Here is a 22745-nt window from a genome sequence, read left to right on the forward strand (position 1 = left end):
TAACACCAGGGCTAGTGTTCCTGAGACTGTTCATTCACATCATCAGGGCTATTGTTCCTGAGACTGTTCATCCACATTAACACCAGGACAATAGTTCCTGTGACTGTTCATCCACATCATCAGGGCTATTGTTCCTGAGACTGTTCATTCACATGAACACCAGGGCTATTGTTCCTGAGACTGTTCATTCACATCATCAGGGCTATTGTTCCTGAGACTGTTCATCCACATTAACACCAGAGCTAGTGTTCCTGAGACTGTTCATTCACATCATCAGGGCTATTGTTCCTGAGACTGTTCATCCACATTAACACCAGGGCTATTGTTCCTGAGACTACTCATCCTAATCAGGACCAGAACTGTAGTTCCAGAGGCTCTTCATCCACATTAACACCAGGGCTATTGTTCCTGAGACTATTCATTCACATTAACACCAGGGCTATTGTTCCTGAGACTGCTCATCCACATTAACACCAGGACAATAGTTCCTGTGACTGTTCATCCACATCAACACCAGGGCTATTGTTCCTGAGACTGTTCATTCACATCATCAGGGCTATTGTTCCTGAGACTGTTCATTTCCATTAACACCAGGGCTATTGTTCCTGAGACTGTTCATGCACATCAACTCCCAGGCTAATGTTCCTGAGACTGTTCATTCACATTAACACCGGGGCTATTGTTCCTGAGACTGTTCGTGCACATCAACTACCAGGCTAATGTTCCTGAGACTGTTCATTCACATTAATACCGGGGCTATTGTTCCTGTGACTGTTCATCCACATTAACACCGGGGCTATTGTTCCTGAGACTGTTCATACACATCAACTCCCAGGCTAATGTTCCTGAGACTGTTCATTCACATTAATACCGGGGCTATTGTTCCTGAGACTGTTCATTCACATTAATACCGGGGCTATTGTTCCTGAGACTGTTCATCCACATTAACGCCAGGGCTAGTGCTCCTGAGACTGTTCATTCACATCATCAGGGCTATTGTTCCTGAGACTGTTCATCCACATTAACACCAGGACAATAGTTCCTGTGACTGTTCATCCACATCATCAGGGCTCTTGTTCCTGAGACTGTTCATTCACATGAACACCAGGGCTATTGTTCCTGAGACTGTTCATTCACATCATCAGGGCTATTGTTCCTGAGACTGTTCATCCACATTAACACCAGAGCAAGTGTTCCTGAGACTGTTCATTCACATCATCAGGGCTATTGTTCCTGAGACTGTTCATCCACATTAACACCAGGGCAATTGTTCCTGAGACTGCTCATCCTAATCAGGACCAGAACTGTAGTTCCAGAGGCTCTTCATCCACATTAACACCAGGGCTATTGTTCCTGAGACTATTCATTCACATTAACACCAGGGCTATTGTTCCTGAGACTGCTCATCCACATTAACACCAGGACAATAGTTCCTGTGACTGTTCATCCACATCAACACCAGGGCTATTGTTCCTGAGACTGTTCATTCACATCATCAGGGCTATTGTTCCTGAGACTGTTCATTTCCATTAACACCAGGGCTATTGTTCCTGAGACTGTTCATGCACATCAACTCCCAGGCTAATGTTCCTGAGACTGTTCATTCACATTAACACCGGGGCTATTGTTCCTGAGACTGTTCGTGCACATCAACTACCAGGCTAATGTTCCTGAGACTGTTCATTCACATTAATACTGGGGCTATTGTTCCTGTGACTGTTCATCCACATTAACACCGGGGCTATTGTTCCTGAGACTGTTCATTCACATCATCAGGGCTATTGTTCCTGAGACTGTTCATCCACATTAACACCAGGACAATAGTTCCTGTGACTGTTCATCCATATCAACGCCAGGGCTATTGTTCCTGAGACTGTTCATTCACATCATCAGGGCTATTGTTCCTGAGACTGTTCATTCACATTAACACCAGGGCTATTGTTCCTGAGACTGTTCATGCACATCAAATCCCAGGCTAATGTTCCTGAGACTGTTCATTCACATTAACACCGGCGCTATTGTTCCTGAGACTTTTCATACACATCAACTCCCAGGCTAATGTTCCTGAGACTGTTCATTCACATTAATACCGGGGCTATTGTTCCTGTGACTGTTCATCCACATCAACACCGGGGCTATTGTTCCTGAGACTGCTCATCCACATCAACACCATGGCAATAATTCCTGTGACTGTTCATCTACACTAACAAGAGGGCTATTGTTCCTAAGACTGTTCATCCAGATTAACACTGGGTCTATAGTTCCTGAGACTGTTCATCCACATAAACACGGGGTCTATTGTTTCTGAGACTGTTCTTTCACATTACAACCATGGCTATATTTCCTGAGACTGTTCATCCAGATTAACACCAGGGCTATTGTTCCTGAGACTATTCATTCACATCATCAGGGCTTTCGTTCCTGTGATTGTTCATCCACATTAACACCAGGGCTATTGTTCCTGTGACTGTTCATACACATCATCAGGGCTATTGTTCCTGAGACTGTTCATCCACATCAACACCAGGGCTATTGTTCCTGAGACTGTTCATTCACATCATCAGGGCTATTGTTCCTGAGACTGTTCATCCACATTAACACCAGGGCTATTGTTCCTGAGACTGCTCATCCGAATCAGGACCAGAACTGGAGTTCCAGAGTCTTTTCATCCACATTAACACCAGGGCTATTGTTCCTGTGACTATTCATTCACATTAACACCAGGGCTATTGTTCCTGAGACTGCTCATCCACATTAACACCAGGACAATAGTTCCTGTGACTGTTCATCCACATAAACACGGGGTCTATTGTTTCTAAGACTGTTCTTTCACATTACAACCATGGCTATATTTCCTGAGACTGTTCATCCAGATTAACACCAGGGCTATTGTTCCTGAGACTGTTCATCCACATTAACACCAGGGCTATTGTTCCTGAGACTGTTGATCCACATCAGCACCAGGGTTATTGTTCCTGAGACTGTTCACTCACATCATCAGGGCTATTGTTCCTGTGACTGTTCATTCACATTAACACCGGGGCTATTGTTCCTGAGACTGTTCGTGCACATCAACTACCAGGCTAATGTTCCTGAGACTGTTCATTCACATTAATACCGGGGCTATTGTTCCTGTGACTGTTCATCCACATTAACACCGGGGCTATTGTTCCTGAGACTGTTCATGCACATCAACTCCCAGGCTAATGTTCCTGAGACTGTTCATTCACATTAATACCGGGGCTATTGTTCCTGAGACTGTTCATTCACATTAATACCGGGGCTATTGTTCCTGAGACTGTTCATCCACATTAACACCAGGGCTAGTGTTCCTGAGACTGTTCATCCACATTAACACCAGGACAATAGTTCCTGTGACTGTTCATCCACATCATCAGGGCTATTGTTCCTGAGACTGTTCATTCACATGAACACCAGGGCTATTGTTCCTGAGACTGTTCATTCACATCATCAGGGCTATTGTTCCTGAGACTGTTCATCCACATTAACACCAGAGCTAGTGTTCCTGAGACTGTTCATTCACATCATCAGGGCTATTGTTCCTGAGACTGTTCATCCACATTAACACCAGGGCTATTGTTCCTGAGACTACTCATCCTAATCAGGACCAGAACTGTAGTTCCAGAGGCTCTTCATCCACATTAACACCAGGGCTATTGTTCCTGAGACTATTCATTCACATTAACACCAGGGCTATTGTTCCTGAGACTGCTCATCCACATTAACACCAGGACAATAGTTCCTGTGACTGTTCATCCACATCAACACCAGGGCTATTGTTCCTGAGACTGTTCATTCACATCATCAGGGCTATTGTTCCTGAGACTGTTCATTTCCATTAACACCAGGGCTATTGTTCCTGAGACTGTTCATGCACATCAACTCCCAGGCTAATGTTCCTGAGACTGTTCATTCACATTAACACCGGGGCTATTGTTCCTGAGACTGTTCGTGCACATCAACTACCAGGCTAATGTTCCTGAGACTGTTCATTCACATTAATACCGGGGCTATTGTTCCTGTGACTGTTCATCCACATTAACACCGGGGCTATTGTTCCTGAGACTGTTCATACACATCAACTCCCAGGCTAATGTTCCTGAGACTGTTCATTCACATTAATACCGGGGCTATTGTTCCTGAGACTGTTCATTCACATTAATACCGGGGCTATTGTTCCTGAGACTGTTCATCCACATTAACACCAGGGCTAGTGCTCCTGAGACTGTTCATTCACATCATCAGGGCTATTGTTCCTGAGACTGTTCATCCACATTAACACCAGGACAATAGTTCCTGTGACTGTTCATCCACATCATCAGGGCTCTTGTTCCTGAGACTGTTCATTCACATGAACACCAGGGCTATTGTTCCTGAGACTGTTCATTCACATCATCAGGGCTATTGTTCCTGAGACTGTTCATCCACATTAACACCAGAGCAAGTGTTCCTGAGACTGTTCATTCACATCATCAGGGCTATTGTTCCTGAGACTGTTCATCCACATTAACACCAGGGCTATTGTTCCTGAGACTGCTCATCCTAATCAGGACCAGAACTGTAGTTCCAGAGGCTCTTCATCCACATTAACACCAGGGCTATTGTTCCTGAGAATATTCATTCACATTAACACCAGGGCTATTGTTCCTGAGACTGCTCATCCACATTAACACCAGGACAATAGTTCCTGTGACTGTTCATCCACATCAACACCAGGGCTATTGTTCCTGAGACTGTTCATTCACATCATCAGGGCTATTGTTCCTGAGACTGTTCATTTCCATTAACACCAGGGCTATTGTTCCTGAGACTGTTCATGCACATCAACTCCCAGGCTAATGTTCCTGAGACTGTTCATTCACATTAACACCGGGGCTATTGTTCCTGAGACTGTTCGTGCACATCAACTACCAGGCTAATGTTCCTGAGACTGTTCATTCACATTAATACCGGGGCTATTGTTCCTGTGACTGTTCATCCACATTAACACCGGGGCTATTGTTCCTGAGTCTGTTCATACACATCAACTCCCAGGCTAATGTTCCTGAGACTGTTCATTCACATTAATACCGGGGCTATTGTTCCTGAGACTGTTCATTCACATTAATACCGGGGCTATTGTTCCTGAGACTGTTCATCCACATTAACACCAGGGCTAGTGCTCCTGAGACTGTTCATTCACATCATCAGGGCTATTGTTCCTGAGACTGTTCATCCACATTAACACCAGGACAATAGTTCCTGTGACTGTTCATCCACATCATCAGGGCTCTTGTTCCTGAGACTGTTCATTCACATGAACACCAGGGCTATTGTTCCTGAGACTGTTCATTCACATCATCAGGGCTATTGTTCCTGAGACTGTTCATCCACATTAACACCAGAGCAAGTGTTCCTGAGACTGTTCATTCACATCATCAGGGCTATTGTTCCTGAGACTGTTCATCCACATTAACACCAGGGCTATTGTTCCTGAGACTGCTCATCCTAATCAGGACCAGAACTGTAGTTCCAGAGGCTCTTCATCCACATTAACACCAGGGCTATTGTTCCTGAGACTATTCATTCACATTAACACCAGGGCTATTGTTCCTGAGACTGCTCATCCACATTAACACCAGGACAATAGTTCCTGTGACTGTTCATCCACATCAACACCAGGGCTATTGTTCCTGAGACTGTTCATTCACATCATCAGGGCTATTGTTCCTGAGACTGTTCATTTCCATTAACACCAGGGCTATTGTTCCTGAGACTGTTCATGCACATCAACTCCCAGGCTAATGTTCCTGAGACTGTTCATTCACATTAACACCGGGGCTATTGTTCCTGAGACTGTTCGTGCACATCAACTACCAGGCTAATGTTCCTGAGACTGTTCATTCACATTAATACTGGGGCTATTGTTCCTGTGACTGTTCATCCACATTAACACCGGGGCTATTGTTCCTGAGACTGTTCATTCACATCATCAGGGCTATTGTTCCTGAGACTGTTCATCCACATTAACACCAGGACAATAGTTCCTGTGACTGTTCATCCACATCAACGCCAGGGCTATTGTTCCTGAGACTGTTCATTCACATCATCAGGGCTATTGTTCCTGAGACTGTTCATTCACATTAACACCAGGGCTATTGTTCCTGAGACTGTTCATGCACATCAAATCCCAGGCTAATGTTCCTGAGACTGTTCATTCACATTAACACCGGCGCTATTGTTCCTGAGACTTTTCATGCACATCAACTCCCAGGCTAATGTTCCTGAGACTGTTCATTCACATTAATACCGGGGCTATTGTTCCTGTGACTGTTCATCCACATCAACACCGGGGCTATTGTTCCTGAGACTGCTCATCCACATCAACACCATGGCAATAATTCCTGTGACTGTTCATCTACACTAACAAGAGGGCTATTGTTCCTAAGACTGTTCATCCAGATTAACACTGGGTCTATAGTTCCTGAGACTGTTCATCCACATAAACACGGGGTCTATTGTTTCTGAGACTGTTCTTTCACATTACAACCATGGCTATATTTCCTGAGACTGTTCATCCAGATTAACACCAGGGCTATTGTTCCTGAGACTATTCATTCACATCATCAGGGCTTTCGTTCCTGAGATTGTTCATCCACATTAACACCAGGGCTATTGTTCCTGTGACTGTTCATACACATCATCAGGGCTATAGTTCCTGAGACTGTTCATCCACATCAACACCAGGGCTATTGTTCCTGAGACTGTTCATTCACATCATCAGGGCTATTGTTCCTGAGACTGTTCATCCACATTAACACCAGGGCTATTGTTCCTGAGACTGCTCATCCGAATCAGGACCAGAACTGGAGTTCCAGAGTCTTTTCATCCACATTAACACCAGGGCTATTGTTCCAGAGACTATTCATTCACATTAACACCAGGGCTATTGTTCCTGAGACTGTTCATTCACATCATCAGGGCTATTGTTCCTGAGACTGTTTATTTCCATTAACACCAGGGCTATTGTTCCTGAGACTGTTCATGCACATCAACTCCCAGGCTAATGTTCCTGAGACTGTTCATTCACATTAACACCGGGGCTATTGTTCCTGAGACTGTTCGTGCACATCAACTACCAGGCTAATGTTCCTGAGACTGTTCATTCACATTAATACCGGGGCTATTGTTCCTGTGACTGTTCATCCACATTAACACCGGGGCTATTGTTCCTGAGACTGTTCATGCACATCAACTCCCAGGGTAATGTTCCTGAGACTGTTCATTCACATTAATACCGGGGCTATTGTTCCTGAGACTGTTCATTCACATTAATACCGGGGCTATTGTTCCTGAGACTGTTCATCCACATTAACACCAGGGCTAGTGTTCCTGAGACTGTTCATTCACATCATCAGGGCTATTGTTCCTGAGACTGTTCATCCACATTAACACCAGGACAATAGTTCCTGTGACTGTTCATCCACATCATCAGGGCTATTGTTCCTGAGACTGTTCATTCACATGAACACCAGGGCTATTGTTCCTGAGACTGTTCATTCACATCATCAGGGCTATTGTTCCTGAGACTGTTCATCCACATTAACACCAGAGCTAGTGTTCCTGAGACTGTTCATTCACATCATCAGGGCTATTGTTCCTGAGACTGTTCATCCACATTAACACCAGGGCTATTGTTCCTGAGACTACTCATCCTAATCAGGACCAGAACTGTAGTTCCAGAGGCTCTTCATCCACATTAACACCAGGGCTATTGTTCCTGAGACTATTCATTCACATTAACACCAGGGCTATTGTTCCTGAGACTGCTCATCCACATTAACACCAGGACAATAGTTCCTGTGACTGTTCATCCACATCAACACCAGGGCTATTGTTCCTGAGACTGTTCATTCACATCATCAGGGCTATTGTTCCTGAGACTGTTCATTTCCATTAACACCAGGGCTATTGTTCCTGAGACTGTTCATGCACATCAACTCCCAGGCTAATGTTCCTGAGACTGTTCATTCACATTAACACCGGGGCTATTGTTCCTGAGACTGTTCGTGCACATCAACTACCAGGCTAATGTTCCTGAGACTGTTCATTCACATTAATACCGGGGCTATTGTTCCTGTGACTGTTCATCCACATTAACACCGGGGCTATTGTTCCTGAGTCTGTTCATACACATCAACTCCCAGGATAATGTTCCTGAGACTGTTCATTCACATTAATACCGGGGCTATTGTTCCTGAGACTGTTCATTCACATTAATACCGGGGCTATTGTTCCTGAGACTGTTCATCCACATTAACACCAGGGCTAGTGCTCCTGAGACTGTTCATTCACATCATCAGGGCTATTGTTCCTGAGACTGTTCATCCACATTAACACCAGGACAATAGTTCCTGTGACTGTTCATCCACATCATCAGGGCTCTTGTTCCTGAGACTGTTCATTCACATGAACACCAGGGCTATTGTTCCTGAGACTGTTCATTCACATCATCAGGGCTATTGTTCCTGAGACTGTTCATCCACATTAACACCAGAGCAAGTGTTCCTGAGACTGTTCATTCACATCATCAGGGCTATTGTTCCTGAGACTGTTCATCCACATTAACACCAGGGCTATTGTTCCTGAGACTGCTCATCCTAATCAGGACCAGAACTGTAGTTCCAGAGGCTCTTCATCCACATTAACACCAGGGCTATTGTTCCTGAGACTATTCATTCACATTAACACCAGGGCTATTGTTCCTGAGACTGCTCATCCACATTAACACCAGGACAATAGTCCCTGTGACTGTTCATCCACATCAACACCAGGGCTATTGTTCCTGAGACTGTTCATTCACATCATCAGGGCTATTGTTCCTGAGACTGTTCATTTCCATTAACACCAGGGCTATTGTTCCTGAGACTGTTCATGCACATCAACTCCCAGGCTAATGTTCCTGAGACTGTTCATTCACATTAACACCGGGGCTATTGTTCCTGAGACTGTTCATACACATCAACTCCCAGGCTAATGTTCCTGAGACTGTTCATTCACATTAATACCGGGGCTATTGTTCCTGAGACTGTTCATTCACATTAATACCGGGGCTATTGTTCCTGAGACTGTTCATCCACATTAACACCAGGGCTAGTGTTACTGAGACTGTTCATTCACATCATCAGGGCTATTGTTCCTGAGACTGTTCATCCACATTAACACCAGGACAATAGTTCCTGTGACTGTTCATCCACATCATCAGGGCTATTGTTCCTGAGACTGTTCATTCACATTAACACCAGGGCTATTGTTCCTGAGACTGTTCATTCACATCATCAGGGCTATTGTTCCTGAGACTGTTCATCCACATTAACACCAGAGCTAGTGTTCCTGAGACTGTTCATTCACATTAATACCAGGGCTATTGTTCCTGAGACTGTTCATTCACATCATCAGGGCTATTGTTCCTCAGACTGTTCATCCACATTAACACCAGGGCTATTGTTCCTGAGACTGTTCATTCACATCATCAGGGCTATTGTTCCTGAGACTGCTCATCCACATCAGCACCAGGACAATAGTTCCTGTGACTGTTCATCCACATCAACACCAGGGCTATTGTTCCTGAGACTGTTCATTCACATCATCAGGGCAATTGTTCCTGAGACTGTTCATTCACATTAACACCGGGGCTATTGTTCCTGAGACTGTTCATTCACATCAACAGGGCTATTGTTCCTGAGACTGTTCATCCACATCAACACCAGGGCTATTTTTCCTGAGACTGTTCATTCACATCATCAGGGTTTTTGTTCCTGAGACTGTTCATTCACATCAACACCAGGGCTATTGTTCCTGAGACTGTTCATTCACATCATCAGGGCTATTGTTCCTGAGACTGCTCATTCTAATCAGCACCAGGACTGTAGTCCCTGAGACTGTTCATTCACATCATCAGGGCTATTCTTCCTGAGAATGTTCATCCACATCAACACCAGGGCTATTGTTCCTGAGACTGTTCATTCACATCATCAAGGCTATTGTTGCAGAGACTGTTCATCCACATCAACACCAGGGCTATTGTTCCAGAGACTGTTCATCCTCATCATCACCAGGGCTATTGTTCCTGTGACTGTTCATTCACATCATCAGGGCTATTGTTCCAGAGACTGTTCATCCACATTAACACCAGGGCTATTGTTCCTGAGACTATTCATTCACATTAATACCGGGGCTATTGTTCCTGTGACTGTTCATCCACATTAACACTGGGTCTATAGTTCCTGAAACTGTTCATCCACATAAACACTGTGTCCATTGTTCCTGAGACTGTTCCTTCACATTACCACCATGGCTATATTTCCTGAGACTGTTCATCCACATTAACAACAGGTCTATTGTTCCTGAGACTGTTCATTTACATTAACACCAGGGCTATTGTTCCTGTGACTGTTCATTCACATCAACAGGGCTATTGTTCCTGATTCTGCTCATCCACATCAACTCCAGGGCTAATGTTCCTGAGACTGCTCATCCACATCAACAACATGGCAATAGTGCCTGAGACTATTCATCCACACTAACACCAGGGCTATTGTTCCTGAGACAGTTCATCCACATCAACACCAGGGCTATAGTTCCTGAGACTGTTCATCCACATCAACACCAGGGCTATTGTTCCTGAGACTGTTCATCCAGATTAACACGGGGGCTATAGTTCCTGAGACTGTTCATCCACATTAACACTGGGGCTATTTTTTCTGACATTGTTCATCCACATTAACACCAGGGCTAATGCTCCTGAGACTGTTCGTCCACATCAACACCAGGGCTATTGTTCCTGGGACTGTTCATCCACATGAGCACCAGGACAATATTTCCTGTGACTGTTCATCCACATTAACACCAGGACAATATTTCCTCTGAGAGTTCATCCACATCAACACCAGGGCTATCGTTCCAGAGACTGTTCATCCACATTAACACCAGGGCTATTGCTCCTGAGACTGTTCATCCACATTAACACCAGGGCTATTGTTCCTGAGACTGTTGAATCACATCAGCACCAGGGCTATTGTTCTGAAGACTGTTCATTCACATCATCAGGGCTATTGTTCCTGAGACTGTTCAACCACATTAACACCAGGGCTAATGTTCCTGAGACTGGTCATCCACATTAACACCAGGACAATAGTTCCTGTGACTGTTCATCCACATCATCAGAGTTATTGTTCCTGAGACTGTTCATCCACATTAACACCAGGGCTAGTGTTCCCGTGACTGTTCATTCACATCATCAGGGCTATTGTTCCTGAGACTGTTCATCCACATTAACACCAGGACAATAGTTCCTGTGACTGTTCATCCACATCATCAGAGTTATTGTTCCTGAGACTGTTCATCCACATTAACACCAGGGCGAGTGTTCCTGAGACTGTTCATTCACATCATCAGGGCTATTGCTCCTGAGACTGTTCATCCACATTAACACCAGGACAATAGTTCCTGTGACTGTTCATCCACATCATCAGGGCTATTGTTCCTGAGACTGTTCATTCACATCATCAGAGCTATTGTTCCTGGGACTATTCATTCACATTAACACCCGGGCTATTGTTCCTGAGACTGCTCATCCTAATCAGCACCAGAACAGTAGTTCCTGAGACTGTTCATCCACATCAACACCAGGGCTATTGTTCCTGAGACTGTTCATTCACATCATCAGGGCTATTGTTCCTGAGACTGTTCATCCACATTAACACCAGGGCTAGTGTTCCTGAGACTGTTCATTCACACTAACACCAGGGCTATTGTTCCTGAGACTGTTCATTCACATCATCAGGGCTATTGTTCCTGAGACTGTTCATCCACATTAACACCAGGGCTATTGTTCCTGAGACTGTTGATCCACATCAGCACCAGGACAATAGTTCCTGTGACTGTTCATCCACATCAACACCAGGGCTATTGTTCCTGAGACTGTTCATTCACATCATCAGGGCTATTGTTCCTGAGGCTGTTCATTCACATTAACACCGGGGCTATTGCTTCTGAGACTATTCATTCACATCATCAGGGCTATTGTTCCTGAGAATGTTCATCCACATTACCACCAGGGCTATTGTTCCTGTGACTGTTCATTCACATCATCAGGGCTATTGTTCCTGAGACTGTTCATCCACATCAACACCAGGGCTATTGTTCCTGAGACTGTTCATTCACATCATCAGGGCTATTGTTCCTGAGACTGTTCACCCACATTAATACCAGGGCTATTGTTCCTGAGACTATTCATTCACATTAACACCAGGACTATTGTTCCTGAGACTGCTCATTCTAATCAGCACCAGAACTGTAGTTCCAGAGACTGTTCATCCACATCAACACCAGTGCTATTGTTCCTGAGACTGTTCATTCACATCATCAGGGCTATTGTTCCTGAGACTGTTCATCCACATTAACACCAGGGCTATTGTTCCTGAGACTGCTCATCCTAATCAGCACCAGAACTGTAGTTCCAGAGACTTTTCATCCACATTAACACCAGGGCTATTGTTCCTGAGACTGCTCATCCTAGTCAGCACCAGAAATGTAGTTCCAGAGTCTGTTCATCCACATCAACACCAGGGCTATTGTTCCTGAGACTGTCCATCCACATTAACACCAGGACAATAGTTCCTGTGACTGTTCATCCACATCAACACCAGGGCTATTGTTCCTGAGACTGTTCATTCACATCATCAGGGCTATTGTTCCTGAGACTGTTCATTCACATTAACACCAGGGCTATTGTTCCTGAGACTGTTCATTCACATCATCAGGGCTATTGTTCCTGAGACTGTTCATCCACATTAACACCAGGACAATAGTTCCTGTGACTGTTCATCCACATCAACACCAGGGCTTTTGTTCCTGAGACTGTTCATGCACATCAACTTCCAGACTAATGTTCCTGAGACTGTTCATTCACATTAACCACGGGGCTATTGTTCCTCAGACTGTTCATGCACATCAACTCCCAGGCTAATGTTCCTGAGACTGTTCATTCACATTAATACAGGGGCTATTGTTCCTGTGACTGTTCATCCACATCAACACCGGGGCTATTGTTCCTGAGACTGCTCATCCAGATCAACACCATGGCAATAGTTCCTGAGACTGTTCATCTACACTAACAAGACGGCTATTGTTCCTGAGACTGTTCATCCAGATTAACACTGGGTCTATAGTTCCTGAGACTGTTCATCCACATAAACACGGGGTCTATTGTTTCTGAGACTGTTCTTTCACATTACAACCATGGCTATATTTCCTGAGACTGTTCATCCAGATTAACGCCAGGGCTATTGTTCCTGAGACTATTCATTCACATCATCAGGGCTATTGTTCCTGAGACTGTTCATCCACATTAACACCAGGGCTATTGTTCCTGTGACTGTTCATTCACATCATCAGGGCTATTGTTCCTGAGACTGTTCATCCACATTAACACCAGGGCTATTGTTCCTGAGACTGCTCATGCTAATCTGCACCAGAACTGTAGTTCCAGAGACTTTTCATCCACATTAACACCAGGGCTATTGTTCCTGAGACTATTCATTCACATTAACACCAGGGCTATTGTTCCTGAGGCTGCTCATCCTGATCAGCACCAGAACTGTAGTTCCAGAGACTGTTCATCCGCATCAACACCAGGGCTATTGTTCCTGAGACTGTTCATTCACATCATCAGGGCTATTGTTCCTGAGACTGCTCATCGTAATCAGCACCAGGACTGTCGCTCCTGAGACTGTTCATTCACATCATCAGGGATATTGTTCCTGAGACTGTTCATCCACATCAACACCAGGGCTATTGTTTCTGAGACTGTTCATTCACATCATCAGGGCTATTGTTCCTGTGACTGTTCATCCACATCAACACCAGGGCTATTGTTCCTGAGACTGTTCATTCACATCATCAGGGCTATTGTTCCTGAGACTGTTCATTCACATTAACACCAGGGCTATTGTTCCTGAGACTGTTCATGCACATCAACTCCCAGGCTAATGTTCCTGAGACTGTTCATTCACATTAATACCGGGGCTATTGTTCCTGAGACTGTTCATTCACATTAATACCGGGGCTATTGTTCCTGTGACTGTTCATCCACATCAACACCGGGGCTATTGTTCCTGAGACTGTTCATCCATATTAACACCAGGACAATAGTTCCTGTGATGGTTCATCCACATCAACACCAGGGCTATTGTTCCTGAGACTGTTCATGCACATCAACTCCCAGGCTAATGTTCCTGAGACTGTTCATTCACATTAACACCGGGGCTATTGTTCCTGAGACTGTTCATCCACATCAACACCAGGGCTATTGTTCCTGAGACGTTTCATCCAGATTAATACTGGGTCTATAGTTCCTGAGACTGTTCATCCACATAAACACGGGGTCTATTGTTTCTGAGACTGTTCTTTCACATTACAACCATGGCTGTACTTCCTGAGACTGTTCATCCAGATTAACGCCAGGGCTATTGTTCCTGAGACTATTCATTCACATCATCAGGGCTATTGTTCCTGAGACTGTTCATCCACATTAACAACAGGACTGTTGTTCCTGTGACTGTTCATTCACATCATCAGGGCTATTGTTCCTGAGACTATTCATTCACATCATCAGGGCTATTGTTCCTGAGACTGTTCATCCACATTAACACCAGGGCAATTGTTCCTGAGACTGCTCATCCTAATCTGCACCAGAACTGTAGTTCCAGAGACTTTTCATCCACATTAACACCAGGGCTATTGTTCCTGAGACTATTCATTCACATTAACACCAGGGCTATTGTTCCTGAGGCTGCTCATCCTAATCAGCACCTGGACTGTAGTTCCTGAGACTGTTCATTCACATCATCAGGGATATTGTTCCTGAGACTGTTCATCCACATCAACACCAGGGCTATTGTTTCTGAGACTGTTCATTCACATCATCAGGGCTATTGTTCCTGTGACTGTTCATCCACATCAACACCAGGGCTATTGTTCCTGAGACTGTTCATTCACATCATCAGGGCTATTGTTCCTGAGACTGTTCATTCACATTAACACCGGGGCTATTGTTCCTGAGACTGTTCATGCACATCAACTCCCAGCTTAATGTTCCTGAGACAGTTCATTCACATTAATACCGGGGCTATTGTTCCTGTGACTGTTCATCCACATCAACATGGGGGCTATTGTTCCTGAGACTGTTCATCCATATTAACACCAGGACAATAGTTCCTGTGACGGTTCATCCACATCAACACCAGGGCTATTGTTCCTGAGACTGTTCATTCACATCATCAGGGCTATTGTTCTGAGACTGTTCATTCACATTAACACCAGGGCTATTGTTCCTGAGACTGTTCATGCACATCAACTCCCAGGCTATTGTTCCTGAGACTGTTCATGCGCATCAACTCCCAGGCTAATGTTCCTGAGACTATTCATTCACATTAATACCGGGGCTATTGTTCCTGAGACTGTTCATTCACATTAATACCGGGGCTATTGTTCCTGAGACTGTTCATCCACATTAACACCAGGGCTAGTGTTCCTGAGACTGTTCATTCACATCATCAGGGCTATTGTTCCTGAGACTGTTCATCCACCTTAATACCAGGACAATAGTTCCTGTGACTGTTCATCCACATCATCAGGCTATTGTTCCTGAGACTGTTCATCCACATTAACACCAGGGCTATTGTTCCTGAGACTGTTCTTTCACATCATCAGGGCTATTGTTCCTGAGACTGTTCATCCACATTAACACCAGGGCTAGTGTTCCTGAGACTGTTCATTCACATTAAAACCAGAGCTATTGTTCCTGAGACTGTTCATTCACATCTTCAGGGCTATTGTTCCTGAGACTGTTCATCCACATTAACACCAGGGCTATTGTTCCTGAGACTGTTAATCCACATCAGCACCAGGACAATAGTTCCTGTGACTGTTCATCCACATCAACACCAGGGCTATTGTTCCTGAGACTGTTCATTCACATCATCAGGGCTATTGTTCCTGAGACTGTTCATTCACATTAACACCGGGGCTATTGTTCCTGCGACTGTTCATTCACATCATCAGGGCTTTTGTTCCTGAGACTGTTCATCCACATCAACACCAGGGCTATTGTTCCTGAGAATGTTCATTCACATCATCAGGGCTATTGTTCCTGAGACTGTTCATCCACATCAACACCAGGGCTATTGTTCCTGAGACTGTTCATTCACATCATCAGGTCTATTGTTCCTGAGACTGCTCATCCTAATCAGCACCAGGACTGTAGTTCCTGAGACTGTTCATTCACATCATCAGGGCTATTGTTCCTGAGACTGTTCATACGCATCAACAACAGGGCTATTGTTCCTGAGGCTGTTCATTCACATCATCAAGGCTATTGTTGCAGAGACTGTTCATCCACATCAACACCAGGGCTATTGTTCCTGAGACTGTTCATCCACATCATCACCAGCGCTATTGTTCCTGAGACTGTTCATTCACATCATCAGGGCTATTGTTCCTGAGACTATTCATTCACATTAATACCGGGGCTATTGTTCCTGTGACTGTTCATCCACATCAACACCGGGGCTATTGTTCCTGAGACTGTTCATCTACACTAACAAGAGGGCTATTGTTCCTGTGACTGTTCATCCACATCAACACCAGGGCTATTGTTCCTGAGACTGTTCATCCACATCATCACCAGCGCTATTGTTCCTGTGACTGTTCATTCACATCATCAGGGCTATTGCTCCTGATACTGTTCATCCACATTAACACCAGGGCGATTGTTCCTGAGACTGTTCATCCACATTAACACCAGGCTATTGTTCCTGAGACTATTCATTCACATTAACTCCAGGGCTATTGTTCCTGACGCAGTTCATGCACATCAACTCCAGGGCTAATGTTCCTGAGACTGCTCATCCACATCAACAACATGGCAATAGTGCCTGAGACTGTTCATCCAAACTAACACCAGGGCTATTTTTCCTGAGACAGTTCATCCACATCAACACCAGGGCTATTGTTCCTGAGACTGTTCATCCAGATTAACACGGGGGCTATAGTTCCTTAGACTGTTCATCCACATTAACACTGGGGCTATTTTTTCTGACATTGTTCATCCACATTAACACCAGGGCTAATGTTCCTGAGACTGTTCGTCCACATCAACACCAGGGCTATTGTTCCTGAGACTGTTCATCCACATGAGCACCAGGACAATATTTCCTGTGACTGTTCATCCACATTAACACCAGGACAATATTTCCTGTGACAGTTCATCCACATCAACACCAGGGCTATTGTTCCTGAGACTGTTCATCCACATTAACACCAGGGCTATTGTTCCTGAGACTGTTAATCCACATCAGCACCTGGACAATAGTTCCTGTGACTGTTCATCCACATCAACACCAGGGCTATTGTTCCTGAGACTGTTCATTCACATCATCAGGGCTATTGTTCCAGAGACTGTTCATTCACATTAACACCGGGGCTATTGTTCCTGAGACTGTTCATTCACATCATCAGGGCTATTGTTCCTGAGACTGTTCATCCACATCAACAACAGGGCTATTGTTCCTGAGACTGTTCATTCACATCATCATGGCTATTGTTCCTGAGACTGTTCATTCACATTAACACCGGGGCTATTGTTCCTGTGACTGTTCATTCACATCATCAGGGCTATTGTTCCTGAGACTGTTCATCCACATTAACACCAGGGCTAATGTTCCTGAAACTGTTCGTCCACATCAACACCAGGGCTATTGTTCCTGAGACTGTTCATCCACATGAGCACCAGGACAATATTTCCTGTGACTGTTCATCCACATTAACACCAGGACAATATTTCCTGTGACAGTTCATCCACATCAACACCAGGGCTATTTTTCCTGAGACTGTTCATCCACATTAACACCAGGGCTATTGTTCCTGAGACTGTTAATCCACATCAGCACCAGGACAATAGTTCCTGTGACTGTTCATCCACATCAACACCAGGGCTATTGTTCCTGAGACTGTTCATTCACATCATCAGGGCTATTGTTCCAGAGACTGTTCATTCACATTAACACCGGGGCTATTGTTCCTGAGACTGTTCATTCACATCATCAGGGCTATTGTTCCTGAGACTGTTCATCCACATCAACACCAGGGCTATTGTTCCTGAGACTGTTCATTCACATCATCATGGCTATTGTTCCTGAGACTGTTCATCCACATCAACACCAGGGCTATTGTTCCTGAGACTGTTCATTCACATCATCAGGGCTATTGTTCCTGAGACTGCTCATCCTAATCAGCACCTGGACTGTAGTTCCTGAGACTGTTCATTCACATCATCAGGGCTATTGTTCCTGAGACTGTTCATCCACATCAACAACAGGGCTATTGTTCCTGAGACTGTTCATTCACATCATCAGGGCTATTGTTCCAGAGACTGTTCATTCACATTAACACCGGGGCTATTGTTCCTGAGACTGTTCATTCACATCATCAGGGCTATTGTTCCTGAGACTGTTCATCCACATCAACACCAGGGCTATTATTCCTGAGACTGTTCATTCACATCATCATGGCTATTGTTCCTGAGACTGTTCATTCACATTAACACCGGGGCTATTGTTCCTGTGACTGTTCATTCACATCATCAGGGCTATTGTTCCTGAGACTGTTCATCCACATTAACACCAGGGCTAATGTTCCTGAGACTGTTCGTCCACATCAACACCAGGGCTATTGTTCCTGAGACTGTTCATCCACATGAGCACCAGGACAATATTTCCTGTGACTGTTCATCCACATTAACACCAGGACAATATTTCCTGTGACAGTTCATCCACATCAACACCAGGGCTATTTTTCCTGAGACTGTTCATCCACATTAACACCAGGGCTATTGTTCCTGAGACTGTTAATCCACATCAGCACCAGGACAATAGTTCCTGTGACTGTTCATCCACATCAACACCAGGGCTATTGTTCCTGAGACTGTTCATTCACATCATCAGGGCTATTGTTCCAGAGACTGTTCATTCACATTAACACCGGGGCTATTGTTCCTGAGACTGTTCGTTCACATCATCAGGGCTATTGTTCCTGAGACTGTTCATCCACATCAACACCAGGGCTATTGTTCCTGAGACTGTTCATTCACATCATCATGGCTATTGTTCCTGAGACTGTTCATCCACATCAACACCAGGGCTATTGTTCCTGAGACTGTTCATTCACATCATCAGGGCTATTGTTCCTGAGACTGCTCATCCTAATCAGCACCTGGACTGTAGTTCCTGAGACTGTTCATTCACATCATCAGGGCTATTGTTCCTGAGACTGTTCATCCACATCAACAACAGGGCTATTGTTCCTGAGACTGTTCATTCACATCATCAAGTCTATTGTTGCAGAGACTGTTCATCCACATCAACACCAGGGCTATTGTTCCTGAGACTGTTCATCCACATTAACACCAGGGCTATTGTTCCTGTGACTGTTCATTCACATCATCAGGGCTATTGTTCCTGAGACTGTTCATCCACATCAACACCAGGGCTATTGTTCCTGTGACTGTTCATTCACATCATCAGGGCTATTGTTCCTGAGACTGTTCATCCACATTAACACCAGGGCTATTGTTCCTGAGAATGCTCATCCTAATCAGCACCAGAACTGTAGTTCCAGAGACTTTTCATCCACATTAACACCAGGGCTATTGTTCCTGAGACTATTCATTCACATTAACACCAGGGCTATTGTTCCTGAGACTGCTCATCCTAATCAGCACCAGAACTGTAGTTCCAGAGACTGTTCATCCACATCAACACCAGAGCTATTGTTCCTGAGACTGTTCATTCACATCATCAGGGCTATTGTTCCTGAGACTGTTCATTGACATTAACACCAGGACAATAGTTCCTCTGACTGTTCATCCACATCAACACCAGGGCTATTGTTCCTGAGACTATTCATTCACATCATCAGGGCTATTGTTCCTGAGACTGTTCATTCACATTAACACCAGGGCTATTGTTCCTGAGACTGTTCATGCACATCAACTCCCAGGCTAATGTTCCTGAGACTGTTCATTCACATTATCACCGGGGCTATTGTTCCTGAGACTGTTCATGCACATCAACTCCCAGGCTAATGTTCCTGAGACTGTTCATTCACATTAATACCGGGGCTATTGTTCCTGTGACTGTTCATCCACATCAACACCGGGGCTATTGTTCCTGAGACTGCTCATCCACATCAACACCATGGCAATAATTCCTGTGACTGTTCATCTACACTAACAAGAGGGCTATTGTTCCTGAGACTTTTCATTCAGATTAACACTGGGTCTATAGTTCCTGAGACTGTTCATCCACATAAACACGGGGTATATTGTTTCTGAGACTGTTCTTTCACATTACAACCATGGCGATATTTCCTGAGACTGTTCATCCAGATTAACACCAGGGCTATTGTGCCTGAGACTATTCATTCACATCATCAGGGCTTTTGTTCCTGAGACTGTTCATCCACATTAACACCAGGGCTATTGTTCCTGTGACTGTTCATTCACATCATCAGGGCTATTGTTCCTGAGACTGTTCATCCACATCAACACCAGGGCTATTGTTCCTGAGACTGTTCATTCACATCATCAGGGCTATTGTTCCTGAGACTGTTCATCCACATTAACACCAGGGCTATTGTTCCTGAGACTGCTCATCCTAATCAGCGCCAGAACTGTAGTTCCAGAGGCTTTTCATCCACATTAACAACAGGGCTATTGTTCCTGAGAATGCTCATCCACATTCACACCAGGACAATAGTTCCTGTGACTGTTCATCCACATCAACACCAGGGCGATTGTTCCTGAGACTGTTCATTCACATCATCAGGGCTATTGTTCCTGAGACTGTTCATTTCCATTAACACCAGGGCTATTGTTCCTGAGAGTGTTCATTCACATGAACACCGGGGCTATTGTTCCTGAGACTGTTCATGCACATCAACTACCAGGCTAATGTTCCTGAGACTGTTCATTCACATTAATACCGGGGCTATTGTTCCTGAGACTGTTCATCCACATTAACACCAGGGCTAGTGTTCCTGAGACTGTTCATTCACATCATCAGGGCTATTGTTCCTGAGACTGTTCATCCAAATTAACACCAGGACAATAGTTCCTGTGACTGTTCATCCACATCATCAGGGCTATTGTTCCTGAGACTGTTCATTCACATTAACACCAGGGCTATTGTTCCTGAGACTGTTCATTCACATCATCAGGGCTATTGTTCCTGAGACTGTTCATCCACATTAACATCAGGGCTAGTTTTCCTGAGACTGTTCATTCACATTAACACCAGGGCTTTTGTTCCTGAGACTGTTCATTCACATCATCAGGGCTATTGTTCCTGAGACTGTTCATCCACATTAACACCAGGGCTATTGTTCCTGAAACTGTTCATTCACATCATCCGGGCTATTGTTCCTGATACTGTTCATCCACATCAGCACCAGGACAATAGTTCCTGTGACTGTTCATCCACATCAACACCAGGGCTATTGTTCCTGAGACTGTTCATTCACATCATCAGGGCTATTGTTCCTGAGACTGTTCATTCACATTAAAACCGGGGCTATTGTTCCTGAGACTGTTCATTCACATCATCAGGGCTATTGTTCCTGAGACTGTTCATCCACATCAACACCAGGGCTATTTTTCCTGAGACTGTTCATTCACATCATCAGGGCTATTGTTCCTGAGACTGTTCATCCACATCAACACCAGGGCTATTGTTCCTGAGACTGTTCATTCACATCATCAGGGCTATTGTTCCTGAGACTGCTCATTCTAATCATCAGGGCTATTCTTCCTGAGTATGTTCATCCACATCAACACCAGGGCTATTGTTCCTGAGACTGTTCATTCACATCATCAAGGCTATTGTTGCAGTGACTGTTCATCCACATCAACACTAGGGCTATTGTTCCAGAGACTGTTCATCCACATCATCACCAGGGCTATTGTTCCTGAGACTGTTCATTCACATCATCAGGGCTATTGTTCCAGAGACTGTTCATCCACATTAACACCAGGGCTATTGTTACTGAGACTATTCATTCACATTAATGCCGGGGCTATTGTTCCTGTGACTGTTCATCCACATCAACACCGGGGCTATTGTTCCTGAGACTGTTCATCTGCACTAACAAGAGGGCTATTGTTCCTGAGACTGATCATCCACATTAACACTGGGTCTGTAGTTCCTGAGACTGTTCATCCACATAAACACTGGGTCTATTGTTCCTGAGACTGTTCCTTCACATTACCACCATGGCTATATTTCCTGAGACTGTTCATCCACATCAACACCAGGACAATATTTCCTGTGAGAGTTCATCCACATCAACACCAGGGCTATTGTTCCTGAGACTGTTCATTCACATCATCAGGGCTATTGTTCCTGAGACTGTTCATTCACATTAACACCGGGGCTATTGTTCCTGTGACTGTTCATTCACATCATCAGGGCTATTGTTCCTGAGACTGTTCATCCACATTAACACCAGGGCTATTGTTCCTGTGACTGTTCATTCACATCATCAGGGCAAGTGTTCCTGAGACTGTTCATCCACATCAACACCAGGGCGATTGTTCCTGAGACTGTTCATTCACATCATCAGGGCTATTG

This window comes from Heterodontus francisci, chromosome 20 (genome assembly GCF_036365525.1).
Source record: "Heterodontus francisci isolate sHetFra1 chromosome 20, sHetFra1.hap1, whole genome shotgun sequence".
NCBI lineage: Eukaryota > Metazoa > Chordata > Chondrichthyes > Heterodontiformes > Heterodontidae > Heterodontus > Heterodontus francisci.